At 38.1% G+C, this 13201-nt stretch overlaps 1 protein-coding gene across 2 annotated transcripts in view; it reads right to left on the reverse strand.

The window, feature by feature from the left end:
- The window catches only part of cop1 (COP1 E3 ubiquitin ligase), a 141610-nt gene that overhangs the window by 112902 nt on the left and 15507 nt on the right, over positions 1-13201 (reverse strand). The window lies entirely within an intron of this gene.

The following is a 13201-nucleotide window of genomic DNA, read 5'->3' on the forward strand; positions in this document are numbered from 1 at the left end:
GAGGCAATGATTTTTGATGATTCGTTGCCAGATGTAAGAGGACAAAGTCGTAATCCACCATTGTCTCCTAAAGAAAAATCTGGTTGCTCTGGAAATGGAAGAAATGGTAGAAATGGAAGAAATGGGAATGGAAAGAGTCCAACTTCTCTTGAAATTGAGTCACCGAGTCTGGAATCTCTTTGATGAATAGAAGAACCTTTTTATTTTTACTTTTTTTTATGTCATTATATCTTGCTGTTAGTCTTTGTTTGGCTGGGGAGGGAGAGATTTGCTCTATGTTCTATTAGTCATCAGCCACAGGTGGGTGATCCACACCCAAGTTTTGTTTAGGGATTACTAACTTTTGGTAGTTTTTTTGGGGGGGATTTTTTTCTATCTTGTAATTTTTTTATTTTCATTTTTTTTAGACTTTAATTTGTGGTTTCTTTTTCTCCTATTGGAGGGCCTATTTACGTTGATTTGAGTTTTTATATATTGATATTATTAGTTCTTAGTTATATTAGTAGGTATGTCAAAGATGAAGTTTGCTACTTTTAATGTTCAAGGTTTAAACAGTGCGATTAAGCGTAAACGTATTTTGGCGTATATTCTTCTTCTTTGGCTTGGCTTCGCGGACGAAGATTTATGGAGGGGGTAAAAAGTCCACGTCAGCTGCAGGCTCGTTTGTGGCTGACAAGTCCGATGCGGGACAGGCAGACACGGTTGCAGCGGTTGCAGGGGAAAATTGGTTGGTTGGGGTTGGGTGTTGGGTTTTTCCTCCTTTGCCTTTTGTCAGTGAGGTGGGCTCTGCGGTCTTCTTCAAAGGAGGTTGCTGCCCGCCGAACTGTGAGGCGCCAAGATGCACGGTTTGAGGCGTTATCAGCCCACTGGCGGTGGTCAATGTGGCAGGCACCAAGAGATTTCTTTAGGCAGTCCTTGTACCTTTTCTTTGGTGCACCTCTGTCACGGTGGCCAGTGGAGAGCTCGCCATATAACACGATCTTGGGAAGGCGATGGTCCTCCATTCTGGAGACGTGACCCATCCAGCGCAGCTGGATCTTCAGCAGCGTGGACTCGATGCTGTCGACCTCTGCCATCTCGAGTACTTCGACGTTAGGGATGAAAGCGCTCCAATGGATGTTGAGGATGGAGCGGAGACAACGCTGGTGGAAGCATTCTAGGAGCCGTAGGTGGTGCCGGTAGAGGACCCATGATTCGGAGCCGAACAGGAGTGTGGGTATGACAACGGCTCTGTATACGCTTATCTTTGTGAGGTTTTACAGTTGGTTGTTTTTCCAGACTCTTTTGTGTAGTCTTCCAATGGCGCTATTTGCCTTGGCGAGTCTGTTGTCTATCTCATTGTCGATCCTTGCATCTGATGAAATGGTGCAGCCTAGATAGGTAAACTGGTTGACCGTTTTGAGTTTTGTGTGCCCGATGGAGATGTGGGGGGGCTGGTAGTCATGGTGGGGAGCTGGCTGATGGAGGACCTCAGTTTTCTTCAGGCTGACTTCCAGGCCAAACATTTTGGCAGTTTCCGCAAAGCAGGACGTCAAGCGCTGAAGAGCTGGCTCTGAATGGGCAACTAAAGCGGCATCATCTGCAAAGAGTAGTTCACGGACAAGTTTCTCTTGTGTCTTGGTGTGAGCTTGCAGGCGCCTCAGATTGAAGAGACTGCCATCCGTGCGGTACCGGATGTAAACAGCGTCTTCATTGTTGGGGTCTTTCATGGCTTGGTTCAGCATCATGCTGAAGAAGATTGAAAAGAGGGTTGGTGCGAGAACACAGCCTTGCTTCACGCCATTGTTAATGGAGAAGATTATTAAGAAAATGAAAATAGATATCACTTTTTTACAAGAAACACATCTGAATGTCAAAGAAAGTATGAAATTAAAAAGGGATTGGGTGGGACATGTATATTCTTCTTCATTTAATTCCAGGGCTAAAGGTGTAGCAATTTTGAAACATAAAAATTTATCTTTTGAATTACAATAAATGGAGGAAAAGGCAGGTTGTATTCTTAAATTAAACTGTAAGAATTTTAGTGAATTTTGGACTCTATTTAATATTTATGCCCCAAATGTAGATGATGAAACATTTATTTCTGATGCATTTTTATGTCTGGGTCAGGCTAATAAGAATGTTTTAGTTGGTGGTGATTTTAACTGTGTTTTGGAACCTTTATTAGATAAGTCCCCGAAGAAAGTTAAGAAATCTAAAATGGCGGTTCATGTTCAAGTGTTGATGAAAGATCTTAACTTAGTAGATATTTGGAGACGTCTTAATCCGACAGAGAAGGATTTCTCTTTTTATTCAGCTAGACATGAATCGTTTTCAAAGATTGACTTTTTTTTTTAGTATCGGCACATTTACTGGGGAAAATACAACAAGCGGAATATAAAAGTAAGGTGATTTCGGATCATTCTTTGTTATACTTATACAACTTCTGAGAAAGTTCAAGTGGCTTATCGTTGGAGATTTAATACAATGTTGTTAAAAAATATGAAATTTATTGATTTTTTGAAAGAACATATTAATCTTTTTTTGAAAGAAAATTCTAATTCTATCCAAAGTAAATTTGTAGTATGGGATGATATGAAAGCTTATTTAAGAGGACAAATAATTAGTTACACTGCTAAAATGAAAAAGAATCGATTAAATCAGAGTCTTGAATTAGAGAAATGGATTAGTGAGTTAGAAAAGGAATTTCAAAGAGACGCTACAGAAGATCAGAAAATAGAATTGTCTAGGTTGAAACTGGAATATAATACTTTGCAATCTTATCAATTTGAGTGTATGATTAATAGGACTAAATGATATTATGAATGGGGAGAGAAAGCACATAAGGTATTAGCATGGCAATTAAAGAAAGAACAGGTTTCAAGGACTATTAATGCTGTGGAATTCGCTTATTAAGTATAAACCTCGTGAGGTTAATGATGAATTTTGTTCATTTTATAAAAAGTTATATACATCTGATGGAGAACAAGAAAATGGATCGATTGATTTTTTTTTAAATCACAGTTGAACTTACCCAACCTTAGAGGATGTAGATATACAGGAGTTAGAAGCACCATTTACTGACTCGGAAATTAAGATGGCTATGATGGAAATGCCGAACGGTAAATCGCCTGGTGATGATGGATTTTCGGTCGAATTTTATAAAATTTTTTACGATGACCTCTCTATAGTGTTTGGAGATGTAATACGTCAGGTTGGCGAACATTATGAATTACCTGAGTCTTGTTCTAGTACTTTAATTACGGTAATTCCAAAGAAAGATAGAGATCCTTTGAAAGTATCTTCATATAGACCGATTTTGTTGTTGAATGTAGATTATAAAATTATAGCCAAAATTTTAGCAAATAGATTGGCTAAGTTTTTACCTAAGTTGATTCATATGGATCAAACAGGTTTCATAAAGAATAGATATGCCTCGGATAATTTTTTACGTGTGATTAGTTTGATTAATAGATTTCGACAATTTCCAGACTATCCGATGGTAATATCTTTAGATGCCGAAAAAGCATTTGATAGAGTTGAGTGGAATATTTTGTTTAAAGTTTTGGAGAAATTTAAGTTTGGTCCTTTTTTTACTGGTTGGATTAAGGCTTTATATAGTAAACCGGTAGCTAGAGTACTGACGAATGGTTTGATTTCTGAACCGTTTAAACTGACCCGATCTACTCGTCAAGGTTGTCCTTTATCACCAGCTTTATTTGCGTTAGTGATCGAACCTTTGGCTCAGTTGATAAGACAGAATACACAGATACAGGGTATGAAAGTTTTAGATGAGGAATATAAAATTAATTTATTTGCTGATGATGTATTGGTGTACTTGACAAATCCAGCACAATCACTTTTGCATTTGAAGGAGTCTTTGATGCAATATGGATGTCTTTCTGGATATAAAGTTAATTGGGATAAAAGTAAAATATTACCGGTGAGTGAAGGAGATTATTCAGCTTATAAGAATATTCTTAATTTGAAATGGACAGATCGAATTAAGTATTTGGGTATAATTATGGATGTCCATTATCAATCTTTATATAAATTAAATTATGTTCCGTTAATGAAAAAAATTAAAACTGATTTGATTAAATGGAAAGATCGACCTATTAATTTATTGGGTAGAATAAGTACAATTAAGATGAATATCTTTCCGCGTATTCAATATTTATTTCAATCTGTTCCGTATTTACTTGACAATACTTTTTTCGAGATTTGAATAAAATGGTTAGGGAGTTTTTATGGAGAGGTAAATTTTCAAGAGTAGCATTGAATAAATTAACTGGGAAATATGATCTAGGGGGAATTACGGTTGCCACATTTTCGAAATTATTATGAAGCAGCCCAATTTAAATTTATTAGTTCATTGTTGGATTTGGAACGGCCCCCTAAATGGGCCAAAATTGAGATGGCAAATAGTTATGAATTTGAAATACATCAATTTTTGTTTAGATGGAATGTAAATTTGTTACAGCAATATAATGTGCCTGTATTAAAACATTTAATGAAATTATGGATGAAGAAAAATAAATTGATAGGTTCTAGTGGTGAATTGTCGACTTTGACTCCATTGTATAATAATCAACTTATTCCTTTTTCAACACATAATCGGAGTTTATTACACTGGAGTTTAAAAGGTGTGGAAAATTTGGGAGATTGTTTTAAAGACGGTAAATTTTTATCTTTTGATCAGATAAGGGACAGTTATGATATTGATAAGAATTTTTTGTTTCTTTATTATCAAATTCGATCTTTGGTAAAGCATGTGTTTGGTAGAGATATGATTTTACCTGAAATGACTAAATTTGAGACTTTTCTTGTGAAGGTACCAGAGAAGGGATATATTTCAGTTATGTATCAAATATTACAGGATGGTATGGATAAAAAGGGTTGGGATAAATCTAAAGGTAAATGGGAAGTGGAGATTGGTTTTATTTTTTCCGAGGATGATTGGTCAGATATTTGTTATCATACTGTAACTAGACTGACAAATGCACGTTATGCAATGATTAATTATAATTTTTTTTACATCAATTATACTTAACACCAGAAAAACTAAAAATATATGGTTTTTATGACTCAGATTTGTGTTTTAGATGTGGTAACACGGTTGGAACTTTTTTTCATGTGGTTTGGTCATGTATAAATATACAATCTTTTTGGAAAAAAATTCAATTGTTTTTAGAATATCTGTATAAGATTAAAATACCTTTAGACCCGATGGTATTTTTATTGGGTAGTTTGCAACCTTTGAAAGGTCAGGGATTAGATAAATTTCAACTGGCTTTTGTATATTTAGCATTATCTGTAGCGAAAAAATGTATTGCTAGTACGTGGAAGGATATGAATATGATTGATATTAATAGGTGGCATATTGAGATAAAATATTGTTTAATAATGGAAAAAATTACATGTTTCGCGTGATAATTATAATTTTTTTCTTCATAAGTGGTTGTTATATTCAGAATATTTACATTTTGATTTACATTGATTAAATTTTAATATGTATGCTTCATTTTTCTTTAATTTTTTTTCTTTTTTTTCATGGCTCTCCTTAGGAGAGATGGCTGAAGGGGGGGGATATCTTCTCTTTTTTTTTCTTTTATATAAAATATAATGTTCATGTCTAGTTTATTGTTATAGATGTTACTTATTACCTGCATCATGAGCGAATAAATAAAGTTTAAAAAAAAGAAATATTGGAGCTCTACTAATGCAAGACATGTCGGGGCCAACAGCTTTTGTAAAAGCTTTGGAGAATGCCCAAGAGACTTCACTAATGGATTGTTGTTTACAAAAAGGCAACAGATGAAAGAGCTTGGCAGTGCCGCAGACAGTCTGAAGGGGAACTTGCTGTTCTCAGAGGGACATGTGGTTTTGCAAGCAGAGAGAGTCAAACAGGCTTTCTCTCAGAGAGAGAGAGAGAGAGAAAGAGAGAGAGAGAGAGAGAGAGAGAGAAAGAGATCACTTCAACAGTGTTACAGCCAGCAACAGCAGCTGGGACTAGAACAGGACAAGCTGGCAAGCTTGTCAAAAGTCCCATTTGGAAGACTGGTTGTGAGTTCTTAATTCAGCCTGGTCAAAGCCCTTGTGGTTCATGCAAGAGGAGAGGACTGGCTGTCTAATGTTTCACTTGGAATAAGAGAAACAAGAGGAACTCTGTAGTCACCTGAAAGAAAGAGGTTATCATCTGGAGAACCCTGAGGGGGCAAGTTTTGTCAGCAAGACACTGAAATGGCTGATTAAAAAGGAACAACAAATCTCTCTCTGAAAACCAACAAGAATCTTCCTGAGCGATAACCATTTACCTTTCAGCACCAAAGCCTGGTGAACTTGATAAATGTTAAATTCTGTGCACAGTATAAGAATTGCCTGCAACCAGTGAACTTGGAGGAATGAGAAGTGAGATCAGACTGTGAACCAAAGAATTTTTGTTAAATTACACACACATTACATACATGTGCACTTAGAATTAGAAGCGGGTTAAGTTAGGTCAGTTAAGTCAATAGTGATGTTAAAATATGATTCTGTTTTCATGTTTAAAGATAATTAAAAGCAACTTTTGTTTAAGTAACCATTTGTCTTGTTAAATATCTATTGCTGCTGGATTTTGGGGTCCTCTAGGCTCATAACACTAGCCAAGATCAATATCATTAGAGTTCTACAAGTGCTGTTTCAATTCTTTGGCTTGGAGGGATTCAAATCAAAAGTTTGTAAAAGAAATAGTTAATTCCACATTCAAGCAGAGGAAGGCTGGACATGTGGTCATTAGCAGCACTAATGTCCACAACTGGACTTCTCAGATGAGGGTTGACAGCAGCAAATTTGAAGATGCACACTGGAGAGCTATTAACAAAAGAGCCAGAAAAGCAAATCCTTGACGATTTTTTCCAAATTGGATCAAATGAGTTGGAAAAGTGGCCTCATAGGCCAGATTGAAGGGGTGTGGGAGGAAAGGAGGGATAAAAGGACAGGGGGGAGAAGCACAGCCTAAAAAGTGAGGTCATAGGTTGATGAGAAAAAGCTGAAGTAATAGGGAAAGGGAAGTGAAAGGGTGGGAGCTGGAGGGAAGGACACAGAAGAATGGGGAAGTTAAACACAAAAGTCTGCACATGCTGTGATTGTAGTAAAAACACAGAAAAGCTGGAGGAACTCAGCAGGTCTCTCAGCATCTATAGGAGGTAAAGATAAAGAGAGGCCTCAAACCTTGAAGGAGGGCTCAGGCCCAAAACATCAATTATCCAGCTTGTGTGTTTTTTAAGGAAAGAGATTTAATGCAAACTGGAAAAGTCCATATTAATGAAAATACACAAATGCTGGCAGAACACAGCAGGCCAGGCAGCAGAAAGTCAATTTTCAGATCAGAACCCTTCGTCAAGACTGGTGGAAGAAAGGAATGTTCAGAGATTTTTTTAAAAGGGGGGGGGGGTAGGGAAGGGAAAGAGTGAGAGGGATCTGTGATAGGCTGAAGGAAGAGAAGTACAATAGGAAGGAATGCAAAGGAGGTAGAGGTAATGAGAAAAACTGTGTGGGGGGAAAGGAGAGAGGGAGGGGGATGGGGAGAAAAGAGAGGGGTTGGGGGTTACAGAAGTTAGAGAAATCAATGTTTGCAATGAAATCAAGCCTCAAACCTGATGGCATGAACATTGATTTCTCCAACTTCCGTTAACCCCGTCCACCTGCTTTCCTTTTCCCCCAGCTCACTTATACCTGACAAAAGGCCCAGGCTCAAAAGGTTGGTTACACTTTACTTCCTATGGATGCTGCATGACCTGCTGAGTTTCTCAGGCACTTTTGTGTATTGTAAGTGCCATGGGAGTTGGGGAAGAGACCAAGATGAAGCAAATCGTTAAAACCCACATCACCACCAGGACAACGTAGCAGGGAAAGTGGTGGGAGAAGAGAAGCTTCATTTAAAGAGAAGCCATTTTCAATCATTATCCAGATTTATGCCTGACCATATTAATGCAATTAACCACAATATAGATACAAAAGGCTTCATTCACAAGTGAACAAAAGTTTTGCAGGTTGGTGAGAAGTAATGATGGCTTATCACTGATGAATGTACAAGTTGATACTGAGCATGGGAAGTTGGATTGGCAAGAGTAAAATGTGAAAATGCATCAGCAAATTGTTATTAACCATTCATAATGGTGTTTCTTCATTCCTCTCACAATAAGACAAACTCACCAAAAATATATTTTTTTAAAAATATGTCAATCATCATTTACTGTCCCTAAAAGCCATTGAGAATACAGTGGTGAGTTGCCTTCTTGAATCACTGCAGTGCATCTCATGAAGATGCTCCCACAATGTTGTCGAATACCAAGTTGCAAGATTTAAATTAAAGGAACGAATGATGATATATTTCTAATTTATGGTGTATGACTGAATAGGTATCTTGAGGTAATGGCATAGCCCTGCACACCACTCACTGCCCTTGCCTTTCTAATTAACCTCCAAGGACTTGATACATACTGACTAATAGACCAGTTAAGTAACCAGAAACAATTAAAGAACAGTAACAGGCCAATTTGGCCCTTCTAGTCCATGCTGAACACTTTCTCCCACATATGCCCATTGACCTACTCAACCCACAACTCTCCATTCCTTTCCCATCCATATATATATCCAACTTTTCCCTTAAATGCTAATATCGAGCTGCCTCCACCACTTTGTCGAAGCTCACTCCACACACTCACCACTCTGAGTAAAGAAGTCCCCCCTCATGTGCCCTCTAAATTTTTGCCCCCTAACTCTCAGCTCACGTCCTCTTGTTTGTATCTCCCCCTTTCTTAAAGGAAAAAGCCTTTCCAATGTCAACTCTATACCCCTAATAATTTTAAATACCTCAATCAAATCCCCTCTCAGCCTTCTACACTCCAAAGAATATAGACCTAACTTACTTATTAACCTTTCCTTATAACTTAGACCCTGTATCCCCGGCAACATTCTTGTAAATCTTCTCAGCTCTCTCCAATTTGTTGATATTTTTCCCATACTTTGGTAATCATAACTGTATACAATACTCCAAATTTGGCCTCTCCAATGCCTTGTACAATTTTAACATAACATCCCAGCTCCTATACTCAATGCTCTAATTTATTAAGGCCAACTTATCATAAGCTTTCCTATCCACATGTGACTTCACCTTCAGTGAACTATGTACAGTGCCACTCTTCCTAGATCCCTCGGTTCTACTGCACTCTTCAATGCCCTACCATTAACCATATATGTCCTATTTTAATTAGCCCTATCAAAATGTATCACCTTACATTTATCTGCATTAAACTCCATCTGCCATCTTTCAGGCCACTCTTCTAATTGGCCAAAATCCCTCTGCAAGCTTTGAAATCGTTCTTCACTATCCACAGCTCTGCCTATCTTGGTATCATCCGCATACTTACCAATCCAATTTACCATCCCATCATCCAGATTATTGATATATGACAAATAGTAATGGACCCCAATACTGAACTCTGAGGCACTCCACTAATTACCGGCTTTCAATCTGACAAACAGTTATCTACCACTGCTCTCTGGCATCTCCCATTCTACCATTATTGAATCCATTTTACTACTTCATTTTACAACCTTCCTAACTAGTCTTCCCTGAGGAACCTTATCAAAGGCCTTACTAAATTTCATATATACAACATCCATTGCCTTACCCTCATCAACATTCCTAGTAACCTCCTCAAAAAATACATCAAGGTTCATCAAACTTGATCTTCCCCTCACAAATCCATATTGACTCTTCCGATTCAAACAAATATTTATCTATACACCATCTCTAAGAATACTTTCCATTAGCTTACCCAGCATTGACGTCAAACTTACAGGCCTATAGTTACTAGATTTATCCTAGTACCTTTTTTAAACCATGAGCTACCAATCCTCCGGCACCTTTCCCATTACTAAAGACATCTCAAATATCGCCGTCAAAGCCCCTACTGTTTCTACACTAACCTCCCTCGAGGTCCTAGGGAATATCTTGTACTTGACAAAGCAACCTCATATCTTCTCTTAGCCTTTCTAATTTCCTTCTTAAGATTCTTTTATATTCCCCTAACATCCCATTTACTTCATGCTGCCCATACTTTTTGTACATCCCTCTCCTTTTCTGAACCTTATTTCCAATAAACCTTGAAAACCAAGGCTCCCTAAAGCTTTTAACTATTCCTTTCATCCTAACAGAAACATATTGTCTCCGTACCCATAAAATTTCACCTTTGAATGCCCTCCGTTTTCCTTCTACAACCTTCCCATAAAATAATTTATCCCAGTCCACACCTTCCAAATCCATTATCATCTCCTCAAAATTAGCCTTTCTCCAATCAAAAATCTCAACCCTGGGTCCAGGCCTTCTTTCTCCATAATTATTTTGAAACCAATAGTATTGTGATCACTACATCCAAAGTGATCCCCAACCTGTTACCTGCCCTATATCATTTCCCAATAGCAGATCCAACTCTATGCCTTCTCTCGTTGGTACCTCTATATATTGTAGAAAACAGAAAACTATCCTGCACACATTTAACAAACTCCAAACCATCCAGCCCATTTACAGTATAGGTGTCCCAGTCAATGTGTGGAAAGTTAAAATCTCCCACAATCACAACCCAGTACTTACTACAAATATCTGCTATTTCCTTATAAATTTGTTCCTCCAGTTCCCTCTCCGCATTGGTGGTCTATAATACACACCTATTAAATGTTACCATTTGTTTCCCACTCCTTAATTACACCCATAGTGATTCTCTAGATGAGTCCTCTAATCTATCCTACCAAAGCACCGCTGTAATACTCAACAGGCAATGCAACACCTCCCCCTCTTGTTCCCCCATTCTATCACATCTGAAGCAACAAAATCCTGGTATGTTTTGTTGCCAATCACACCCCTCCTGCAGCCATGTTTCACTAATGGCTACCACATCATAATTCTAGTATCTATCCTTACTCTCTCATCTACTTTTCTGACAATGCTCCCAACATTGAAATAAATACATTTAATAAAATCTCCTTCTCTTGCTGTACATTGATTACAAATGGTGCACACAACTTCTATCTTTAATTTCCTCCTTCTCCCCTATTATTTATTCTTTCACTCGGGTTCCCCTCCCCTTCACATCTAGTTTAAACCCACCGGAGCTACACTAGCAAACCTAACTGCAAGAATATTTGTCCTTTTCCAGTTAAGATATAGCTATCCTGCCAGAACAGTTCTCACCTTCCTTGGAGTTACCCGGTTTTCTACAAATCTAAAGCCCTCCCTTCTGCACCATGTTTTCAGCCACATCTTTAGCTGCACAATTTTTCTATTTCTTACCTCATGCACGTGGCACTGGTAGCAATCCTGAGATTGCTATCCTGAAGATCCTGACCTTTAACCTAGCTCCCTAAACTCACCTTGAATGGCCTCCACACCCTTCCTCCCCATGTCATTGGACCTCACATAGACCACAACATCTGACTGTACTCCCTCCACCCTCAGGATACCATGGAGTCAATCTGTAATATCCCATACCCTTGCATCAGGGAGGCAATATACCATACAAGATATCGAATCTCCTCCACAGAACCTAACTGTACCCATAACTACAGAATCCCCTATCACATTCCCTTGCCTCTTCTTATCCCTTCCCTTCTTAGTCACACGACCAGACTCCGTGTCAGAAACCTGATCACTATAACTCGTCCCCGGTACTTCGACCCCCCTCAACAGTAGCCAAGGCGGCATACCTTTCCACCAAACTGTATTCCAACTACCCTCCTCCCAACTCTTAAGTATAACATTATCCCTATAGCTATTATCTATTATCAAATGCTCTTAAACCCATTCAGCTCTAATTCCACAACCCATTCATTTCGGAGCTGAAGCTGGATGCACCTATCACATACGAAGTCCCTCGGGTCACTGCCAGTTTCTCCATCTCCCATATCATACAAGAGGAGCATTTCCTTGCCTTACCTTCCATCTCCTCTCTTTCCCTAAATCTAATCTCTTATTATTCCACTGACCCCTCTTTTTAACTCTCACTGAAGTGTAACTACTTTGTTAGTTCCCCAAACACTAACACCTCACTCTAACCCCATTCCTTTTCTTTTTTTTTCAACTCTAACTTCTTCCACTAATTCTAACACGTACACTCTCACTCAACTCCATTCTGTAACTAAATGTTTCTTCCTAAATCTTTTTAAATCCCTCCCTCTCTTTTTTTAAATCTAGCTCTTTCCCACAACATTTTCTTTTACCCTCTAACTCTCACTAACCTTTTTTCACTCGTTAAAACTTTACACTAACTTAAAAAATTTTAAAATCTCCCCAACCTTTCCTGTCATTTATTTATTATTAAATATTTATAACACTATACTTCCACCCTACTTATATTGGTAGTGTATCTTCTGGGGAAGGCAAAAAACATTTAGCCAATTTAGAAAATACTTAGAAAATTCCTCCCCGATACCCTAATGGCAATCAAAAATCTCAGGAGATCACTGTAATTTGTAATACAAGAACAAGTTGCTATGATATATACACACCTATGTCCTTTTATTACTTCAATAATTTATCTTAATATATTTAATTATCTTAATTATTTATAATTAATTGATACTTCCTTTATAATAATTGATACCCCCTTCTCCATTGGTCCAACTGGGCCTTGTCGATCCTGGCTCCACACCACCGCTACTACTGCTTCAACCAGACCTCTCGAGGCTTGGACTCCCCACCACTTCTCACTGAAACTCCCGCCTTGACTCCTCGCACCTAGTCTGCTTCTCTCCTCCGCTGCCATTTCTCCTCCACTAGATAATGAAACCAATAGTACTGTGCATTGTAGATAATGCACTAGTAGTGGAGGGAATGTTCAGGATGGTGGACAGTGTGCCAATGAACAGGCTATTTTGAAGTGGATGGTCTTCATTGTTTTGCATGTTGTTTGAATTTCACTCAGAGAAGTGATGAATATTCCATTACACTCCTGACCAGTGGAAAAATTTGGGGAATCATGTGAAGAGGAATCTGATAATTTTAACGAAAGCATACAGCCTGTTTCCACTCATTTACTTCCCACGAAACAACCAGAAATGGTGTTTAGGGTGTGCACAACACACTCTTCCAACTGACAAACATGTCTCCAGACTCAATATTCAATTAGTTAAGAAGGGTGTAGATTTTTACATCATTAAAGATGCATTCAAGTCACTT

The sequence above is a fragment of the Narcine bancroftii genome, chromosome 5 (assembly GCF_036971445.1).
Source record: "Narcine bancroftii isolate sNarBan1 chromosome 5, sNarBan1.hap1, whole genome shotgun sequence".
NCBI classification, from domain to species: domain Eukaryota; kingdom Metazoa; phylum Chordata; class Chondrichthyes; order Torpediniformes; family Narcinidae; genus Narcine; species Narcine bancroftii.